Genomic DNA, 12,420 nt, shown 5'->3' on the forward strand with positions numbered 1-12,420 from the left:
CCGTTGGGCGGCCTCAGCGAAGTACGTCATCGACAGTTCCTGTCTCTCTGTATCTCCTCCATGTCCGAACAACATCGCTTTGGTTCCCGCCGAGACGCCTGGACACTTCCCTCGTTGAAAGCCCTTCCTGACACAAGGTAACAATGCGGACGCGATCGAACCGCGGTATTGACCGTTTAGGCATGGTTGAACTACAGACAACATGAGCCGTGTTCCTCCTTCCTGGAGGAATTACAGGAACTGATCAGCTGCCGGACCCCTCCGTCTAATAGGCGCTGCTCATGCATGGTTGTTTACATCTTTGGGTGGGTCTAGTGATATCTCTGAACAGTCAAAGGGACTGTGTCTCGGATACAATATCCACAGTAAACGTTTACCTTCAGGAGTTCTGGGAACCGGAGTGATGCAGATTTTTTTTGTGTGTGTGTGTAGTAAGTAGTGTGGAGAGTAGCGGTCGTTAAGAAAAATCACAGAAAAATTCATATCGTTTGCAGTTCAATAAAATTGTTACTGACTCAGGTGAAGTATTCATGCATCAGTTCTCTATTTCGTGCGATCCACGATTTTCGTTTTAAATTTTACAAGTATTCTCGTAGCTATTAAACATTCACAGTCACAAATTTTCGGTGCTATCTGTATTGTGTGAGGAATCTGTGTGGGACTAAGAGAAATTATTTTATACGTATTGGTCCATTTTAAAAAGTGTTACAGTAAAAAAAAAAATTATTTACATATTTATTTTACTTTCGAGTTGCCATGGAGTTATGTACAATTAAAATAAATTTTTACACGACGGCCAGTGTGTTTCCCTACAGAAGCAGTATGCCTAGTCTCTGTAAATTACATACTTTTTAGACGTTTTGCGACTCTTCCTGCATGTTTGTTGCGAATAAGCTCTTGCTCTCTCGTTAATTCTTTTCCATTGAGATAGCATAACTCACCACTGCCGTCAAACTAAGCAACCATGAAGCGACTAGATTCATATGGAGGTAGGCAATGCGCGAGTCGACTACCACTTTCTGAACGATAGTGTCAGGTGTGTACACAGTGACTCGTAGTCCGTGGGATGTGCCCTACGTCACCAGCTTGGCTGCCTTGCCTTGCGCGACCCAGCCTCAGTAGCGACCGCGACATCAGGCGGCTGTCAGAGCCGGCATTGCTACCCATCGTTCATTGAGTTCCTGAAGTGCTAAACGTCATAACGTACATCCAACAATTGGAATATGTGTGAAAGGCTTTCTTGCACCGCAGACAGCGTTGCTATACTGGCGCGATCATAATTCAATGATCCGTTTCTCGCAAGCGTTCTTCGAGTAGCCAGTGCATCTGAATTCCGGACTGAGGTAGACATCATCGAGACTCGTTTCTTCTAGGACACACAAAGAAGTGTTTGGTTCGATATGCAAGAATACCACCACAGTACGTATCTGCTTCACTACATTCAGATTTTCTCATGCAGTTTTATTTCGCTGCTGAGTATAGTTAACCACATATTTATACCATTGCAGTTCTTATGTGAGCTAAATGACATTCATTTGTGAAGATCCTTTCACGGTGCTGCAACTTGCGTAATTTGTTGCTAAAATCGAGAAAAATGTTTCGTAAAACAGAAGAGAGTTTCGAGGAAGTAATCTAGTGTATACCTCCACATAAAATAATAAGTTGTGATGAATCAATTGTTACATCAAGTGTGTGTTCCCCTTGCTGGGATGCCGTGACTTAAGAAACACTCCACGCAATATTTATAAACGCTGTTTCGTGACAAAAATTACTTGAGAGGTTAATTACAAGTACGAATAGTGGAAACGTTTAGCAGGCATCATTTTTTCCATGAATTTACGATTGAAAGCGGGTCTTTATATATATGAGAGAGGGGCTGAGTAGTAGTTCAGTGTTTGTCCACGGGCTGAGCAGCAGTTACGTCTCTGATTTACCGTGAGAGCAGACTACAGGTGAAGTCGACGGCTAATGACAGATACATTCGCAGGCTCTAACAAATTGTCTAGACAGAGTGCAAACAGCGTGGGTGCCATCAGTCATGCAAGATCCGCATGAGTTGTTTGCAAAAGTCTTGTTGACTGTGGAAGTTCTTTCAAGAGGTCATTAATGCGTGTGTACGAGCCAGCTATTGCGAAGACAGTGCTCTGGCATGCTCGTATCTGTACCAACATTCATATAGTAGTTCGTCGCTGATGACTAATAGTCGACGGCTTTTCTGAGCTGTTCGAACTAAACAAAATAAATGACAGTTCAAGTAAATAAAACGTAAAAAATCTGTCCCAAATACCATCCTTTTTTCCCAAGGGTGTTAGTTTTTCATGCCATAAGAGAGCACGATACTTACATTCCAGTTATCACAATCTGATGTAGCTGACTGCTTGAAGCAGAAATGTTATCAATTAGGTTTACGTGTTTTATATTTTTCCAATTTTGGCTGGTCCACTAAACTGGTTGCAAAGACGCATAGATGAGAGTACGCTGCGCGGGTTGCATAATCAGCGCCTCTGGGGTGAGCATGTTGGGAACCGCCACATTCGCCTTCGGCGGAATATGTTTGCTTCTGTGTCCAGAAGACTTTGCTATTAATTACATGAAATGTATTCGCAATTGTGAATATGGACTACCATCAGCTGTACAATGGAATGACTATGAAAATTTGTGCCGTACCGGAACTCCATGCCAGATTTACTGGTTATCGCGAGCAGTCGCCTTACCATTTGGCTATCCGGGCTCGATAGTCGCTTGTCCGGTGTCGGCTGATAAGTATGATACCACAGTGCCTTTGTTATTCCGAATTACGATTTACTGTTCCTTTGGATATCACTGCAATATCCTATCGCATTGCTATTAACCGTTGTCAGTATGCGCTCCGCAGCAAAGAGGGTTTGACTCACGTACTGCGAAAGAAGACAGAGATCTGCTCTTTCTGCTGCATTACTGTTTCTTCTGTTTGCAGCACCAAGCACAAATACTCAGAAATAAATCAGTAATATGCAGTCTACAAGTCACATCTAAGGAATCCAAGGATCTCTTAAATGCTAATCTTTTTAGATCACGCTTGGCACTGGACATTGTCAGGACAATTTGTTAGAACTTGTCTTTGGATTTAATTTTACTTTTGAAACGTCACTTATTTTGACCGAGCGGTTCTAGGCGCTGCAGTCTGGAACCGCGCGACCGCTACGGTCGCAGGTTCGAATCCTGCCTCGGGCATGGATGTGTGTGATATCCTTGGGTTGGTTAGGTTTAAGTAGTTCTAAGTTCTAGGGGACTGATGACCTCAGATGTTGAGTCCCATAGTGCTCAGAGCCATTTGAACCATTTTTGAACTTATTTTGACATTTTTTGTTTAAAGAAAACCAGAATAAAGCCAAAACGGCAAACAAGTTAAAACATTGCTTGTCTCTTGGACCACTCTGTTTTCAGTAATGATGCCGTATCCGTAATTACAACCAAACTACAGTGACAGTGCTGTACGGAGAATAGCTACAATTCGTGAAACTGTAATAATAATTTATTATTATTATTATTATTTCTTTCTTGTCTCAGACGTTATGTCTGGTTAAAAATGGAAGGTGACGCGGACCTTGATCAAGCGTGACTTCCTTTTAACTGTACGGTATATGTTACATTGCGTTTAGGAACTTTCGGGTAATTGAACAAGTGTCAATCATTACAGATTTCTGTAGTTGTATATATAAGTTTTGATGTAGCTGTATTGCATTGATGCACTGGTGGATATTGTGTGGTATGACTCCTGTAGTTGATAGTATAATTTGTATAATGTCAACTTTATCCTGATGCCACATGCCCTTCACTTCCTCAGCCAGTTGGATGTATTTTTCAATTTTTTCTCCTGTTTTCTTTTGTATATTTGTTGTATTGGGTATGGATATTTCGATTAGTTGTGATAATTTCTTCTTTTTATTGGTGAGTATGATGTCAGGTTTGTTATGTGGTGTTGTTTTATCTGTTATAATGGTTCTGTTCCAGTATAATTTGTATTCATCATTCTCCAGTACGTTTTGTGGTGCATACTTGTATGTGGGAACGTGTTGTTTTATAAGTTTATGTTGTAAGGCAAGCTGTTGATGTATTATTTTTGCTATATTGTCATGTCTTCTGAGGTATTCTGTATTTGCTAGTATTGTACATCCGCTTGTGATGTGATCTACTGTTTCTATTTGTTGTTTGCAAAGTCTGCATTTATCTGTTGTGGTATTGGGATCTTTAATAATATGCTTGCTGTAATATCTGGTGTTTATTGTTTGATCCTGTATTGCAATCATGAATCCTTCCGTCTCACTGTATATGTTGCCTTTTCTTAGCCAAGTGTTGGATGCGTCTTGATCGATGTGTGGCTGTGTTAGATGATACGGGTGCTTGCCATGTAGTGTTTTCTTTTTCCAATTTACTTTCTTCGTATCTGTTGATGTTATGTGATCTAAAGGGTTGTAGAAGTGGTTATGAAATTGCAGTGGTGTAGCCGATGTATTTGTATGAGTGATTGCTTTGTGTATTTTGCTGGTTTCTCCTCGTTCTAGAAAGAATTTTCTAAATTGTCTACCTGTCCATAATGTAGGTTTTTTTATGTCGATAAATCCCCTTCCTCCTCCCTTTCTGCTTAATGTGAATCTTTCTGTTGCTGAATGTATGTGATGTATTCTATATTTGTGGCATTGTGATCGTGTAAGTGTATTGAGTGCTTCTAGGTCTGTGTTACTCCATTTCACTACTCCAAATGAGTAGGTCAATATTGGTATAGCATAAGTATTTATAGCTTTTGTCTTGTTTCTTGCTGTCAATTCTGTTTTCAATATTTTTGTTAGTCTTTGTCTATATTTTTCTTTTAGTTCTTCTTTAATATTTGTATTATCTATTCCTATTTTTTGTCTGTATCCTAGATATTTATAGGCATCTGTTTTTTCCATCGCTTCTATGCAGTCGCTGTGGTTATCCAATATGTAATCTTCTTGTTTAGTGTGTTTTCTCTTGACTATGCGATTTTTCTTATATTTGTCCTTTCCAAAAGCCATATTTATATCATTGCTGAATACTTCTGTTATCTTTAGTAATTGGTTGAGTTGTTGATTTGTTGCTGCCAGTAGTTTTAGATCATCCATGTATAGCAGATGTGTGATTTTGTGTGGGTATGTTCCAGTAATATTGTATCCATAATTTGTATTATGTAGCATGTTGGATAGTGGGTTCAGAGCAAGGCAGAACCAGAAAGGACTTAATGAGTCTCCTTGGTATATTCCACGCTTAATCTGTATTGGCTGTGATGTGATATTATTTGAATTTGTTTGGATATTAAGTGTGGTTTTCCAATTTTTCATTACTATGTTTAGGAACTGTATCAATTTAGGATCTACTTTGTATATTTCCAATATTTGTAGTAACCATGAGTGGTGTACACTATCAAAAGCTTTTTGGTAATCAATGTATGCATAGTGTAGCGACCTTTGTTTAGTTTTAGCTTGATATGTCTCCTCTGCATCTATTATCAGTTGCTCTTTACATCCTCGTGCTCCTTTGCAACAGCCTTTTTGTTCTTCATTTATAATTTTTGTTCTGTGTTATTAATTTCTGTGTAATGACTGAAGTTAATATTTTGTATATTGTTGGTAGGCATGTTATGGGGCGATATTTAGCTGGATTTGCTGTGTCTGCTTGATCTTTAGGTTTCAGATAAGTTATTCCATGTGTAAGTGTATCAGGGAATGTGTATGGGTCTGCAATGTAACTGTTAAATAATTTAGATGTGAATGTGTTGAGGTGAATTTCTTTAGCCAGAAATTTGCTATTTTATCTTTTCCAGGGGCTTTCCAATTGTGAGTAGAATTAATTGCTTGGGTGACTTCATGTTGCAAAATTATCACTTCAGGCATTTGTGGTATCATCTTGTATGTATCTGTTTCTGCTTGTATCCACCGTGCATGCCTGTTATGTTGTAGCGGGTTTGACCATATGTTGCTCCAGAAGTTATTATTATTATAACAATAATTAGTCATTGCAATGAGGAGATAATGGCAGTATACTTTGAAAGAGAAAGGAATAGGCGATAGGTGCACAACGTGTGGGGATCATTAGAAGACGGTGTCACAGTTTGTATCTTGATATAAAACATTGCAACCTATGGAATGTTTTCTAAGCGTGATGAGGTGGCCATAATAAGCCGCGACAAGTACCTGACAGCAGAATCAGTTAGTGAAAGACATCTCTGCATAGTAGTGGAACTATCCTATCACTGTTGCTGAAAACGAAAAGTTAAAAATTTGCTGGAATCGCAACACCATAATCAGTGAAACTATCCGCTGTAATTGACTTAACGGAAGTGGTGAATAAAGCTGACCAAGTCACTCAGTGCCCAAAATGTGCAAACCACCTGTAATGAGGTGGCCTAATGCAGGGTTCTGACAGATGAGGTAGAACCCATGTTGAAACAGAAGTCTGTGCATGTCGTCTCTGGCTAATATCGAACGAAGGAGTTACCCGAAAACTGTTTGTTGAGAACTCACGGGACCTAAAACCTACATCCTGCACTCTGTTGGAAACTGCAGAAGGCACTTGTACTGAGCACCTGAAAGATACTCTTGAGTACTTTAACAACATAGTTAACTTAATAACAACTTGTTATTTAAACTGTTATTATATAGATACCATGTACAGAAGTGAGTCAACAAATTTTATTATTATTATTAATAATAATATTTTATCTATCTGCTGGGAAGATTCAACATTGAGCGTAACGGATATTATACCACTACAAAATGATATTAAAGAAATCTCGCACTATACTTTCCTTTTTTTCTTTTCTGTATTATTACCGTTTTCAGTGTGTTGTATTTCTATAGTTCTTTAAATCCTGCTACAGTTATTTTGTGATACGTAATTACGTCAGTACTATTTGGTCATAATGAGAACCAAAGTGGAGTTTAAAATGTGCAGAAATTACGTGGCTCGAGAAAATTGAAAAGGTCGATGAGTAGCTTCAGAGCGTTAGTCATTCTGTGTCCTGAGCCCCGCACACATTCACCTCTTGCGCAGCGAGCTGTTGAAACAGGCGGCGACGAACAAAAGGCTGCGAGCATTTCTCGCGACCATTGCGCACGAAAGCCGTAAAAAAGTGCGAGCGCTTTGAAAAAGTCTCCGTATTATAGCGGCGCGTGGAGGTGCCTGGCTGACATTTACACACACACAGTACCGGCATGGGAAGAACCGTGGTGAGGAGGGGAAAGGGGGGGGGAGTGAGATAGGGGGCTGTTTATCGACAACGTCTTCACATTGTGCTCATGTGAGTTCGTCATTTTCACTCAATTAACCTATGAGTGATGAATGAGAAATATGCGACTTGCAAGTCGATAGGGACACATTCAAACCATCCTGGGTGGTTCCCACGGCGTAACCCTGTACTGAAAGTTTTAGAAACCTGAACCATCTTCCCTCTAAGACTACTTTATTGATTAAAATAATCCCGTGATTCCCGCTTTGCCCAACTGCAACATCAGTGTCGTTAATATCTGCGCCTGTGTAGAACAACAATAGAGTAAAACTGGATAATAAATAATACCCAGAAAGTGAAAACAGATGCAACAATAGCGACTAACCATCGCTGACACGTATGTGTGACCAAGATAGTTGTTTCAACGGGTCACACATAGTTTATCAGATGTTCAAAACAGATGGTACACACAACACAAACTGTTTCTGTATAAAACTATAGTATCAACAAATTTATTAGTCATTCTATGAAAAATGAAGGTTTTGTTACGTCTGTGAGCACGCTGTTCCTTTGTTTTATGGCAAATCAACACAGCTCCATCATAGAGCCTTCGCTGTATGTAGTGTCATATTTAGGTCTATCTATTTTTTATTTACATAATAATACTTCAATGTAAATTATTCATTTTTTAAGTCGGTAACCATGGAATGAACCTTGTGTAGAAACTGAGAAATATGTGGCCCATTTGATGTATTTTTAACGTCGTACCTTCTCCCTCATAGGATATTTCCGTCCGCGTATGACGTAATTCTTTTGCATTATTTGCGCCCTTCGCCAGCCTAAAATCAATTGCAGTTCTTCAGACGAAAACTGCTTTGTAAAAAATAACCTAAATTTTAACTTGATAAAAGTTAGACCTGAATTAACATAACACACACTTTCCCACAACGTAAAATTGCTCGAAGTTATCTGTCCGTTTCCATACAGGTATTCCTACTTGTATTTGCTTCATCATTTGCCCTCCCCGTGGTCCAAGTTTTTGAATTGAGTTTCTCCTTTTGCGAATTAACCCCACTTTGCTAACGTATTGTACATCGGACGTAATAAATTTCGTGGACCATATCTGCCATTAACTATCCCACTAGGCCGGACGTGAGAGTACTGCTAGTCCTGATTCTCTCTCTCTCTCTCTCTCTCTCTCTCTCTCTCTCTCTCTCACACACACACACACACACACACACACACACACACAGTAAGTTCACAAAAGTACATGTATCAGACTGGAACAACCGAAATAAAATGTTCAAACGTACCTACGTTCTGTATTTTAATTTAAAAAATCTACCTGTTACCAACTGTTCGTCTAAAATTGTGAGCCATATGTTTGTGACTATTACAGCGCCATCTATCACAAAGCGAAAAAGTGGTCCAACTGAAACATTCATATTTCTTTCCGTACCACACGAATATGTAATAAAAAATTGGGGTTCCTATTTAAAAAAAAAAACGCGGTTGATATCAGTTTGACCTATGGCGGCGCCATCTAGCGGGCCAACCATAGCGTCATCTGGTTTCCCCCTTCCAACAAGACGAGTTTCGTTCGTTGTAGTTTTTTCGTTTGATGCTTATTTCATGAGATATTTGGCCCGGTCACTATCAATGGACCACGCTGTATATATAAAAGCGGTCAAATTAACCCAACTCCGATAACCACTTCCATTTAAATGACGAAGTATTGTTGTTGATGAAAACAGCGATAAAGATTCATCGATAATTATCGTAATACTGCGTCTAAAGAAAATACAATTTGAGTACCGTAATCCTGTGATCAAATAGAATCGCTTGATTTACATCATAATAACACTGCATGTTTTTTTTTATTTTGGCATTTTTCTGGTGAGCTTTGTTTGTCTAGACCTCTTTCACCCCAGTTCATAACAGTGGTGTGCAATACTTAAGGACGAAAGTAACTTATGCATGATTTGTCACTGCCAAGTAATCACACCTAGATTAAATTTGAACAATACGTACAAAGAACTGTGACAAGAAGGTAATAGTAAGAAATACACAAATGGACGAATAGAAATGACACTTTATTTTAAAAAATTACGCGCAATTCATGGTAGTACTCTGGACATTAGAAAAGGCGAGATATGTTCTTAATTATGGTTTGTGATCACCAAGAACGGCAGTGCATGCTCTGCAACGTACCCTTATATGGCGAGAGGTGGAACACGTAATGCCCCCAGAAACGCTGTCGAACATGATCGTTTTGGTGGTCCAGGTTGTATGCTGTGGGGAGGCATAATGCTGCATGAGTGTGCTGACCTCAAAATATTTGAACGCATTACACTCACTTGCAAAGTTATCGCGGCACTGTACTCGTTGCCCATGTGCGTGTTTTCAGAGGTGCATCCGGCCCTGACTTCATTTTCGTGAACAACAATCCGCTATCACACGTAACAGAGCAGGTGGAGCAGCTCTTGGAATGAGAAGATATTCGATGAGTGGACTGGCCTGTCCGTTCTCCGTCTTAAACCCCATCGAGCACATTTGATATGCGTTGGGGAGACGTATAGCAGCACCTCCACATGCACCAATGACTTTTCAGCAGTTGTCAACCGCGCTGGTGGAGAAATGAAATGCTCTACTGCAAGAACTCATCAGTCTTGTAGCCAGCATGTTAGCACGTTGTAGAGAATTCCCTGCCGTTTGTGGTGATCACACGTGTACCACCTTTCGTACTGTCCAAGGGACCATCATGAATCACGGTGAGTTAAGTGTAATTTCTCTACGTCGTCGTGTCTATTTCCTTCAGTTACCTTCTTAACTATACTGTAGCAGTTTTCTGTGCGTGGTCCAAATTTCAGCGAGCTGTGTTGCTTGGCAGAGGCACATCAAGCAAAAATTACTTTCATCTTAAGTTTCACACGCCAGTATATTATAAACACCATCTGCATGCGAAAGTCAGCGGCCTTGCCGCAGTGGTAACACCGGTTCCCGTCAGATCACCGAAGTTGAGCGCTGTCGGGCTGGGCTAGCACTTGGATGGGTGACCATCCGATTTGCCGAGCGCTGTTGGGTAGCGGGATGCACTCAGCCCTTGTGAGGCAAACTGAGGAGCTACTTGGTTAAGAAGTAGCGGCTCCGGTCTCGGAAACTGGCATACGGCCGGGAGAGCGGTGTGCTGACCGCATGCCCCTCCATATCTGCATCCAGTGGCACCTGTGGTCTGAGGATGACACGGCGGCCGGTCGGTACCTTTGGGCCTTCATGGCCTGTTCGGGAGGAAGATCTGCATGCGAACGAAACCGGCAAATTGTGAGGGACTATCATTTAGATACGCTGAATTATACATCTAATTGGCCATCAGCTTAAATTAAAATAGTATGAAAGTTAATTTTGATTCATAAGATGCGTACAGTTCTGGCGTAGGCTTTTTTGACGCCATGAGAACTGAATATGGTTTCGTCACTTTGAACAGATACCATAAGCTAAACCTGTTGCTGCTATAAGGTATAAATTCTTTACGTCAAAAGAAAGCTAAATATTCATTACCGACCGTTATTTACTTGTCCCAAAGTCCTTGGAAAAAGATCACTTATTTGTATAATTTCGTCCATAAAGTTATTTGGATACTGCATAATTGGGCTACACGAATGAAATTAAGAGATATTAAAGTTGCGGTTATTCTAAACAAAACAAACCTCATGAATGTTATTAACTATTTCGTGGATTTAAAACATTTTACTTCGGTTGATGTATTCGCTGCGTTGATCATACTGAAATTGCAAGCTTCTGTATGAAGCGTGAATCAGTATTAAAGTTGAGAACTGTATCCCAGACTACCAGAGAGGAGCGTCTAGATTTATGCTCCCATAGCTGTAACTTGTGATGAATATTTCACCCATTCCTGTTTATATATTTGCTGTATTAGAAAAAATATAATAATGTCGTCTCATTTTTCAGGGCCCTTCCGAAGATTGATTTGCAATGAGGCATCAATCAAAAGTTCATTGAAATGCTGAATAGCCATCTGCTGAATTCCGAGAAGAGACGTCACGTATTCATTAACGTAGGTAAGTGGCACTTTGAAGGAGTCGTAAATGCACTAATAAGATCATAACAATGTTCAGAACCAAATGGAGAGCATAGCCAGCAACATTTACGAACAGCAGTATTTTCTGACTACACATGCGCTTCTGAACAGACTCGAAATGGAAATCTCAGACAGGACAGTGCAAGAGACACTGAATAGCGTTCTAGATGAGTTTCATTCATCCACTCATTTATCAGTCTTTCCCACTCTACAAGCTGATACTTACGACTGAACAGCTCGTAAGGTGCTGCATAATCTAATTAATGACTCGAATATATGTTAACAGTTACTCTCAGAGACATTTCTTCACTTCATATACACTATAACAGCTGTGGCCCCAGATCTTGCGTATTCGCACTCTGGCAGACGATTGGAGCATCTTGAAGACTGGACGTTTCTGGTGCAAACGAAATTTCTAAATGTTAGCTGCAGTTGTAGTTTTAAAATCACAGGTGCCGCAATGTGCGCAGTTTCATTTTAAACAGTGGCAGCAATAGTCGTTTTAGTTATTAGTTGTCTGTACAAACAAGCTTGACCATAGTCAAGTGAGAACAACCGCCATCAGAATGAGATACTTTAATGATATACGATCTCTTCAGTGCGGATACACATCAGGCTCGAACTCTTACGGGAATCAGCGAAATGCCGCGAGTAGTGAGGGTAATGGGCAAGGGACACTACGCTCGTAGCGTGTGAATAGGTTGAGAATTTAGGTGTGACGGGAGGCGAGCTAGGTTAGTCTGTGTAGTAGCGATGACCGCTGTGTCCAGATGGCGCAGTGGCCAGCGCATCTGCCTGGTAAGCAGGAGACCTGGGTTTTAATCCCCATCCAGTATAAATTTTCAACCTTCCCAACTGATCTAATCAATGCCCACTCGCAGCCAATGTCTGTAATTCCTCTGTGTCGTAAACTTAAATGGGTTGAGCCGAGCGGTCTAAGGCGCTGCAGTCATGGACTGTGCGGCTTGTCCCGGCGGAGGTTAGAGTCCTCCCTCGGGCATGGGTGTGTGTGTGTGTGTGTGTGTGTGTGTGTGTGTGTGTGTGTTTGTGCTTAGGATAATTTAGCTTAAGTAGTGTGTAAGCTTAGGGACTGATG

General features: G+C 40.5%; 1 protein-coding gene and 1 pseudogene across 3 annotated transcripts in view; both read left to right on the top strand.

Annotated features, from left to right (window-relative positions):
• The window catches only part of LOC124795696 (skin secretory protein xP2-like), a 564,174-nt gene that overhangs the window by 128,339 nt on the left and 423,415 nt on the right, over nucleotides 1-12,420 (top strand). For 2 of the 3 annotated variants that reach the window (XM_047259780.1, XM_047259800.1), the window contains exon 2: nucleotides 11,195-11,304. The gene's annotated coding sequence lies outside the window, so the exon portion shown is untranslated. The remainder of the gene's footprint in view (nucleotides 1-11,194; nucleotides 11,305-12,420) is intronic. The other variant, XM_047259787.1, reaches the window with a different exon arrangement.
• Nucleotides 10,192-10,309, top strand: LOC124722932 (annotated as a pseudogene).

The sequence above is a fragment of the Schistocerca piceifrons genome, chromosome 1, assembly GCF_021461385.2.
Source record: "Schistocerca piceifrons isolate TAMUIC-IGC-003096 chromosome 1, iqSchPice1.1, whole genome shotgun sequence".
Taxonomy (NCBI): domain Eukaryota; kingdom Metazoa; phylum Arthropoda; class Insecta; order Orthoptera; family Acrididae; genus Schistocerca; species Schistocerca piceifrons.